Here is a 10,571-nt window from a genome sequence, read left to right as displayed (position 1 = left end):
TATCGGGGACCGAGCTTCGCTCTGGAGTACAAAAGCAAAAAAAATGTATTACAGAAGAAGAAATTATAATAACATTCATACAGAAATGTTCCATCTAATAACAGTAAATTGAGATTAATTCCCAGAGGAATGCAAATTTCCTCACAAAAGCCGGTTAAATTTAATCCTGATTAACTTCACGTGAACCAAATCAGAGAAGACCATTTCAAAAGATGGATCTACTGGAATTAATCAGGATGAAATAACCGGCTTTTTTGCAACCGGCACTAAGTACTCGATTGAATGATTACATAAGTTCAACAGCTGAGTCATAATTTTGACACAGTCCCACACACATGAACTCGCTCACTTACTTCCATCACCAACAGACGAATATAATTATTATCAGATGTTTTTCCAAGGATGAATAATAATTATCATTTTAATGTCCTTCAGCGGGTTTCTCAGGGATGAGACCTAGTGCAATCGAATCTTTATGTTATAAACCTACTATGTTCTGAGTTTCGTTAGAATCGTTAGAGCCGTTTTCGAGATCCGGTGAAATACAAACATATAAACAGAAGTTGCTCGTTTAATAGTATAGGATTTTATTGAGGTCTTGGATAGTCACAGAAATTTATAAACAGACTTCATGCCCTGATGTTATGAATTTATATTATTCGTGTTGTCATCTAAGTTACTAATAATAATAATTATTATTATTGTTCTAGGATACTTTCCCATGCATCTGATTCAGATTCAATGTCATCACGTTTTCTCCAATTCAAAGATCACACTTGGGCCCAGTTGCACAAAAACCGGTTAAATTTTAACCGTGATTAATTTCAGGAGAACCAAACAGAGAAGGTCTTTTTAATAAGACAGCTTCTCTGATTGATTCTCGTGGAATTAATCACGATTAAAATTTAACTGGCTTTTGTGCAACCGGGCCTATAAGTGCAATTGCTTAGTGACTACTCTATAGTGAGGTCCACGATATAATAGCAGTGAAGAAAGATAGGAGAACAGCCTTACCGATTCTCTGTCTTTCATGTAATATAAACTGTACAATCTTCTTTAAAATATCCAATTATATAGATGGAAACAAAGTGGAAGTTGCATTTGTTCAAATGCAAATTAATAAATAATTATTATTAAACGAAAATCTCAATTAAATTTTTCAAAGCATATTTTAAAGCGTGGATTATTTTTTTTCTCTATTATTGTATAAAACTAGGAAACAACCAATGTAACTAATTGCAACTCTCACCAGCGGGCAAGGCTTGATTCCTTTTGCTGGTGATGCCGGATTACCATTGAGAATCTAATTATGATTTTGGTATTATTTATGCTTAATTTTTATTTTAATTATTTTATACTTTTGATTATGAAATTATGTATTTTCTTTTGTTATGTTTTGAATATGTATTTATTGCATGGCAAATAAATGATTTGATGATTTGAAAAATGCTGTAAGTCACCCCCTCATCGAATTTCCATCTAGCTGTTTACCCTGTTGTCAATATTTGCAGTAGCAGAAGTCTTCGGGGTGATTTACAGCATTTATTGAGATTTTCGTTTAATAATAATTATCAAATTATATTTTATTCATCAGGAAAATATATTTTTCAATTAGTTCATGATAGTTTTGTTAATTTATTATATTTATAGATTCAAAAAACGATCTGGTAACTTACTTTGCGAAGCTAGAAAAGGATAGAACTATCTGCTTTGTCGAATGATAGATATTATTCAAATATGGCAGAAGTTTTTGACCACAGCTCAATGACATAGATACGGCCACCCCGTCTTTCGGAGGAGACAATAAGCCGTCGGTCCCAACTACCTAAAAAGTAGTCGTCATCTCTCATCAACATCCCTCTCTCTCATTACCCACGCACAAGCCTAAGAGCTGATGTGGGCATCACCCCCAGTATTACTAGTAGTTCTGTGAACAGTAGACCTCACGTAGTATTCTCATCCACAAGTACCTGATTGAAACTATAGACCTTATGGAAATACAGGAATAGACTGGCTTCTCCACACATCTGTGTAATCACTTGTCAGCTGATTTATGATGAATAATTCTATAGTCTGATTTTTACTCTAATCGGCGTATGAAGGAGGCTCCTTTTTCCTTTTATATTATCCTTGAAATGCAAAATTTTCAAAAACCTTGTATATACGTCGACGCCCAATTAAAAAAGGAACATACCCGTCAAATTTCATGAAAATCTATTACCGCGTTTCGCCCTAAATTCCGCACATATAAACATTTAAACATTAAGAGAAATGCCAAACCGTCGACTTGGATCTTAAGGTAGGCGCAAACAGATCGTCATCGGACGGACGGCACGCATCGGACGGATTGGATGATTAGATTTGATGCATTGTTTTCAATTGGAGTGCGCATACCTATACGAATGCGGATAGGTATGCGCACTCCATTGAAAGCAATGCATCAAATCTAATAATCCGATGCGTGCCGTCCGTCCGATGACGATCTGTGTGCGTCTACCTTTAGATCTCACTTCGCTCGGTCAATTATCATATTGTCATTATACGTGGACCTCACTGTATGGATGTTTCAGCAGCACTTTTTATTTATGTATTTATTTATCTAGTTAGTTATTTATTTATTCATTTATTAGAAACACCTATAAACCACAAGGATCACGAGCTACGGCATAACAATATGGGGCAGAAGCTCATTGGCTAACATAATTTTCCTTTCGCAGAAACGTAGTTTCTGATCATTTTATAAAGCACCATTGTAGGCCGCTGTTTCAACAACCAAATATATTTTGATTTTACCAGCAATGTTCATCCTGGAATCAGCTGGAAAAGGATAGTGCTATCTGCTTTGCTGTAAGATAGACAAGGATATCAACTTACTTATTGCGGTGGCCACTCGTACCCCAGTCGGTACTTGGCCTCATCAACTTAGCCTCTCCAGAATTTCGGTCACCCGCGTCCTCCTCTTTCAGGCCCATCCTCCTCATATCTTTCCAGACCTGTCCCACCATCTAGTTTTTGGCCTTGCAGCTGGTCTCCTTCCTATAGGATTATTCCTCAGTACACTGTACGCTTGTCAGAGCGCTTTCTTCTTTCCTCAGAATGTGTCCCGTCCACCGTAACCTTCTGCTTTTAATCTCACCCACTACTATGTCTGGCTCAGTGACTTGATTCAATAGCCGTGCTTGATTCTCCAAACTCCGTTCTCTAGTGTTGGGTCATAAATTTTTTGAAGAATCTTGTCTTCAAAAACAATGGTCTTTTTTTCTATTTTTTATTCAGTATCCATGTTTCTGAAGCATATAGTAGTACTGGTCTTCAGGATATCAACACCAATGTTAATCGAATAATGCCGTTATAAAGGTGCGTACAGATTACGCGCCGCGAACATGAGCATTCACTTTTAATCAGCTGAATATATCTGTATTTTTACAGGAACGGTAAGATACAGATATAAAAAGCTTGGCATCAGCTGATTAAAAGTGAATTGCTCATGTTTGCGGCGCGTAAATCTGTACGCAGCTTTACATGTACGCAATATTTAAAAATATGAAATAGATAAAATTAATGGACCAATATTTAACATGGGCAATGTATGTTTCAACAGAATTATTTTTTATTCTATTAATATTATTATTACTTTTGACTCTATCAGCAATGTTCATCCTGGTATCCGTCATGATGGTGGAAAGAAGACCTGGAATGTACACAAGAAATTGATCAATTTTACTCCTGGCAAACAATAATAATCAAAGTAGCACAGGTGCTATATCAACCTTAGTAAGAAATGGGTCTAAATTCTTTATCACAAAAATATTCAACAATGTTCTAGCAGTGAGGCATAGAGGGACAGGACAATTCAAAAAGGCCCCAAGGGCTGCCTGATAACCAGACCATTCTAATATGTGGAGGAATATACACAAATGAATGACGACCACTACACAGGCGCGATAGCCTTTTCCAAGGGGATGAGAAAAAAAATGTAAGTAACTGAGTAGAAGAATTTATAGTTATTTTTATAAAAATCACCATACTATTAGGCCTTATCACCAAATTTTCTGTCCCGGCTGAAGTATGACAGTCGTGAGGCCCATTGACGGCTTAAATTATATATTCAGGCGGTGGGACCTTCCCGCAAGGGACTCCCCACCAACAAAAGCCATACGAGTTTACTAGGCCTACCTCATTTTTAGTAATATTTCATTCAATTACGATTTGAAGACTCCACAGAACCGCAAAAAAATCAACTTTTATACCGGGTGTTTCAAAAAGAATGGCCCCATTTTATACAGTTATATTTGTTACTATCGTATTCCATAAACTTGAAATTGAAAGAATGTGAGTGTTTTTTCACTTTAAAGTTTTAAGAAATACGATAGTAATAATAATATTGAAAACAAGATTGATAACCAACGAATTATATATATATATTTTTTTTGTAGTTGAAAAGTTGATATTGTGGTAATTATTCATATTGAATGAAATTTTTTGAAATTTCTTAGTCTTTTTCATTCAATAGCTATATTTATATATAAAAGCGAAATGGCACTCACTCACTGATTGACTGACTGACTCACTCACTCACTCACTCGCATAACTAAAAATCTACCGGACCAAAAACGTTTAAATTTGGTAGGTATGTTCAGTTGGCCCTTTAGAGGCGCACTAAGAAATCTTTTGGCAATATTTTAACTCTCAGGGTTGTTTTTAAGGGTTTAAAGTTCGTCTTTTAGCATGTATATTCTTCTTCTCCCAATCTCTTATTATAATTGAAATTTCCATATCATATGTTACTATAGAACTATAATCTAGATAGAGTACCTCTTCGAAACAGTTGTTAACTGGCAACTAAATTAATAATTTTGTCAGGTTGGCATTAAGTTGAGTTGACTTTGTTAGGTTGGCACCAAGTTGAAGATTTAAATGCATTTATCGCGGAAAAAATTGATTGGGCACTGCTACTTCAATCCTGGGAATACTATATTACTAGTCGTCAGGCTCGCTTCGCTCGCCATATCCGTTTAGCCAGACGTTTAGTCTGGACCCCCGACTGGATTGTCCTAACATATGATAAAAATGCTCAAATGAAAAATGCAGGCGAGCGAAGCGAGCCTGCTGATCTCATTCTTGGACGATCCAGTCAGGGGTCCAGGGGGCGGAGCCCCCTGGCTAGACGGATATGGCGAGCGAAGCGTGCCTGACGGCTAGTCTGTTATAATTCAACCACAGTTATTGGTCAAGTTGTGAAAACGTTTGATTTGAGATAGCTTCACAAACAGAAAATCGCAGGTGGACAGATCATGGGACCAGGAAACGCAGATGTTGCAGCGATCAATGAGGAATCGTCAACACAGATTTCAAGAGTGTATTCGTTCAAAAGGAAGCCATCTTAAAGAAGTAGGCGAATTGTAAAAAAGTGATAGATGTTATTAATAATTCTCAAATGGTAAGTCTTGAACTTTACATTAGTTTGAATAAAATCATTTTTGCCCTTCCCACTAACGTTTTATGACGTTTTTAAAAGTTCCCGTTATTCTGTGTCATCCTGTATTAATTGGATAACATGGACTGCAATATTTAACATGGGCAATTAATGTTTCAGCAGAATTATTTTTTATTTTATTAATATTATTATCACTTTTGACTCTATCAGCAATGTTCATCCTGGTATCTGCCATGATGTTGGAAAGAAGACCTGAAATGTTCACAAATAAATGATTAATTTCACTCCTGGCAAAAAATAATCCATGTAGCGCAGGTGCTATATCAGCCTTAGCAAGAAATGGGTCTAAATTATTTATCACAAAAATATTCAACAATGTTCTAGCAGTGAGGCATAGGAGGGACAGGACAAATTCAAAAAGGCCCCAAGGGCTGCCTGATAACCAGACCATTCTAATATGTGGAGGAATATACACAAATGAATGACGACCACTACACAGGCGCGATAGCCTTTTCCAAGGGGATGAAAACAAGTGTCATGTAAGTAACTGAGTTGAAGAATTTATAGTTATTTTTATAAAAATCACCATACTTTTAGGCCTTATCAGCAAACTGTCGGTCCCGGCTGAAGTATGACAGTCGTAAGGCCCATTGACGGCTTAAATTATATATTCAGACGGTGGGACCTTCCCGCAAGGGACTCCCCACCAACAAAAGCCATACGAGTTTACTAGGCTACCTCATTTTTAGTAATATTTCATTCAATTACGATTTGAAGACTCCACAGAACCACAAAAAAATCAACTTTTATACCGAGTGTTTCAAAAAGAATGGCCCAATTTTAAACAGTTATATTGTTACTATCGTATTTCATAAAACTTTAAATTGAAAGAATGTGTTTTTTTCACTTTATAGTTTTATGAAATACGATAGTAATAATAATATTGAAAACAAGATTGATAACCACGAATTATATATATATATTTTTTGTAGTTGAAAAGTTGATATTGTGGTAATTATTCATATTGAATGAAATTTTTTTGAAATTTCTTAGTCTTTTTCATTCAATAGCTATATTTATTTTTAAAAAATGGTGCATACAAACCAATTTTACATCGAATTACTCACAGAAGTATCAAGTTTATGATGATGTACTATAAGTGTTCTATGTGCCCTCCTTTTGAGGCTCGAACGACATCTAGACGGTCGCCAAATTCATTCCAGACTGTTCGCAAGATGTCTTCTCGGACTGTAGCTACTGCATCAGTTATCCTGGTTTTTAGTTCAACAATGTTCTAGCAGTGAGGCATAGGAGGGACAGGACAAATTCAAAAAGGCCCCAAGGGCTGCCTGATAACCAGACCATTCTAATATGTGGAGGAATATACACAAATGAATGACGACCACTACACAGGCGCGATAGCCTTTTCCAAGGGGATGAAAACAAGTGTCATGTAAGTAACTGAGTTGAAGAATTATAGTTATTTTTATAAAAATCACCATACTTTTAGGCCTTCTCAGCAAACTGTCGGTCCCGGCTGAAGTATGACAGTCGTAAGGCCCATTGACGGCTTAAATATATATTCAGACGGTGGGACCTTCCCGAAGGGACTCCCCACCAACAAAAGCATACGAGTTTACTAGCCTACCTCATTTTTAGTAATATTTCATTCAATTACGATTTGAAGACTCCACAGAACCACAAAAAAATCAACTTTTATACCGAGTGTTTCAAAAAGAATGGCCCAATTTTAAACAGTTATATTGTTACTATCGTATTTCATAAAACTTTAAATTGAAAGAATGTGTTTTTTTCACTTTATAGTTTTATGAAATACGATAGTAATAATAATATTGAAAACAAGATTGATAACCACGAATTATATATATATATTTTTTGTAGTTGAAAAGTTGATATTGTGGTAATTATTCATATTGAATGAAATTTTTTTGAAATTTCTTAGTCTTTTTCATTCAAAGCTATATTTATTTTAAAAAATGGTGCATACAAACCAATTTTACATCGAATTACTCCAGAAGTATCAAGTTTATGATGATGTACTATAAGTGTTCTATGTGCCCTCCTTTTGAGGCTCGAACGACATCTAGACGGTCGCCAAATTCATTCCAGACTGTTCGCAAAATGTCTTCTCGGACTGTAGCTACTGCATCAGTTATCCTGGTTTTTAGCTCCTCAATATAAATTGCTAAGGGAGGAACATAGAAAAAGCAATACGCATCGTCAATCAAATACATTACAATAAAAATACAAAACATGAAGATACATAAACACGATCTTCAACGTATCCCCACAGGAAAAAATCACATGGTGCTATGTCAGGGGACCGTGGAGGCCAGGAATGCATAGTCAAGTCTTGGGGCAACGTTGAGGAAATGGTGTACATCCTTGTGCCAGTGTGGTGGTGCTCCATCTTGTTGAAAGATAAAGTTGTCCAACTTAGCAATTAGTTGAGGAAATTACCAATTTCGTATCATTGCCAATAAGACTGTGCAAAGGCTAAAAATAAACTTTCTACTGGCGATATTTTTCAAAGTTTTTCGATTTGTATACTATCAAGCTATCAAAATGAAAAAGTTTTCTCAGGAGAACATTTTTTTCCCGATAATACTTTTTGAGATATGAGCGCCTAAAGTTTGAATTTTAGTGCCAGAACATTTCAAGTTCGGTGAAAGATAAAACCATGAGATTTTAAGGATAGATTCTTCACGGTATTGTTGATCTAATAAAACAAACAATTTGAACTTTAGACGCTCATATCTCAATAAGTAATGATCGAAAAAAATGTTTTCCTGAGAAAACTTTTTAATTTTGATAGCTTAATAGATAGTATACAAATCGGAAAAACTTTGAAAAATATCTCCAGTAGAAAGTTTAAATTTAGCTTTTGCACAGCCATAAGATGAACCATTCGCTGTGTTTTCTAAAAAGAAGGGTCCATACATCTTGTTTTGTGAAACGACCCAAAACGTTTAGGCTACTTTAAGCGAATCTCGTTCATGCTCCACTCTTTAATGAGTGTTTCAGTTCCCCATATACGAACATTATGACGATTAACTTTTACGGCACTTGATTGAGGAGCTAAAAACCAGGATAACTGATGCGGTAGCTACAGTCCGAGAAGATCTTTGCGAACAGTGTGGGATGAATTTGGCTACCGTCTAGATGTCGTCCGAGCCTCAAAAGGAGGGCACATACAACACTTATAATACATCATCATAAACTTGATACTTTTGTGAGTAAATTATGATGCTGTGACACTTCTACATCTGTGGTAATTTTATGTAAAATTGGTTGTGTGAGCACCATATTTTAAAATAAATATCACTGTTTAAAATTGGGTCATTCTTTTGAAACACTCGGTATCATTATAAATATGGATGAAAAATTAAAATGAAATGGAAGAGATGTTGTCAGTTTCACATAATTAAAACCAAACTACGATATGGTTTCAAGGCATCAACATCAGTCAGCTTTTTTTGATAGACCCCTGATGATGATGCTTCAAGCTCATTGAAACTATGGCTCAGATCCTCAGATTGAATAAATTATGTGAAACTTACATCTCTTCAATTTTACATTAATATGTAAACTCCACAACACTCACTATAAGTACGGTACAACATCTCTGTTCATACTGTAAATATTTAAAAATATTTAAGCTTGATTCCCAGAAATCAGTATCAGTGAGCTCATATCCGGTATAGAGTGAGAATATGATTACTTCTGAGTTCTTAGTTCTGATGGAACTAATTATCTATCTAAGCCGGGCTGAATGAATACCTAACCTAACTATTCGCACAGTTTCTAAAGCTGCGTACACATACTCGTGCTTCCAACCCGCACCGAGCAAGCTCCTCCCTCGTACCGCCCACGTACCACCATCGCACAGCAATCGCTCCGCCTCCGCTCACTACTCGCACCGATCATGAACGTTACGGAAGATGGTAGATCTTCTCGCGTTCCCCGGTCGAACCATTGTTGCTCGCCGGTCGATCATCAATCGCTCTGCTGGAGTGACGTTCGGTCTTGGAGCGGAACGAAAGTCTGTACGCACCTTAAGGCTCAACTCACACTTACACACGACTCGGATCGAGAAGAGATTCGACTCTAGTCGAAGTCACCATTTGAAAACACATGCTGTCGACTAGAGTCGAGTCTCTTATCGATCCGAGTCGCATAAGTGTGAGTTGAGCCTAAGAGTAGGCTATAGACCTATATAGTGAGGTCTACGTTATAATAGCAGTGTTTGATTACCAATGGTATTGCTATCATTGTCTATCATCAACAAAGCGGATAGCGCTATCACTTACTCGCTTTGCTCTGTTGCCAGATCGTCTTTCAATAATGTAGAATTAATAATAAATAAAATATTTCATCTTAATTATGAAATTATTAAAAATATAATTTCTTGCTTAATAAAATATAATGATTATTTAAAATGAGAATGAACAGTTATTAATTACGGTATATCAATAAACCTGTATATCAGCTAGTTTCTATAGAAGGCATTGACAAGACAGAGGATCGGCAACGTTGTTCTCCTCTCTTTCTTCACTGCTATTATAACGTGGACCTCACTATAGAGTTTGAGCTTATAAGCGAAGGCTTTTGAAACAGCTCTGATATAAAATAATCTATTATCGTTTAACAAGAATTCTCTATATTTTATTATCTATATTATAGCCTAAGGGTGCTCAACCCTTTTCTCAGGTCAGTTTTATTCGGGGTTGTATAAACAGCACAAAATTCAAAATTAAATAAAAAGACTAAGAGAATTTCAAAAACCACAGATTTCATAGAAAGACCGGTTTTGGTTGTTACCCCATTGTCAATCTCTGATAAAAATTTTAGGTTTCAGTTTGTCAGAGATTTACAATGGTTTAACAACTGAAACCGGTCTTTCTAACTTTCAATAAAATCTGTGGTTTTTGAAAATGTCTTATTATCTTTATTTAATATGAATAATTACCTCAATATCAACTTCTCAACTACACAAAAAGGAAATTCAAAATTCCGTGAATTGAATGACGTCACTGCTATCCAGTGCCTTTTTTATAAATGTAACATAACCTATAATCTTTTAAAAACATTGACATAAAGAGATGAAGTAACA

Source organism: Nilaparvata lugens, chromosome 5 (assembly GCF_014356525.2).
Source record: "Nilaparvata lugens isolate BPH chromosome 5, ASM1435652v1, whole genome shotgun sequence".
NCBI classification, from domain to species: domain Eukaryota; kingdom Metazoa; phylum Arthropoda; class Insecta; order Hemiptera; family Delphacidae; genus Nilaparvata; species Nilaparvata lugens.
The sequence above is the reverse complement of the archived record's forward strand: the minus strand, read 5'-3'. Positions refer to the sequence as shown.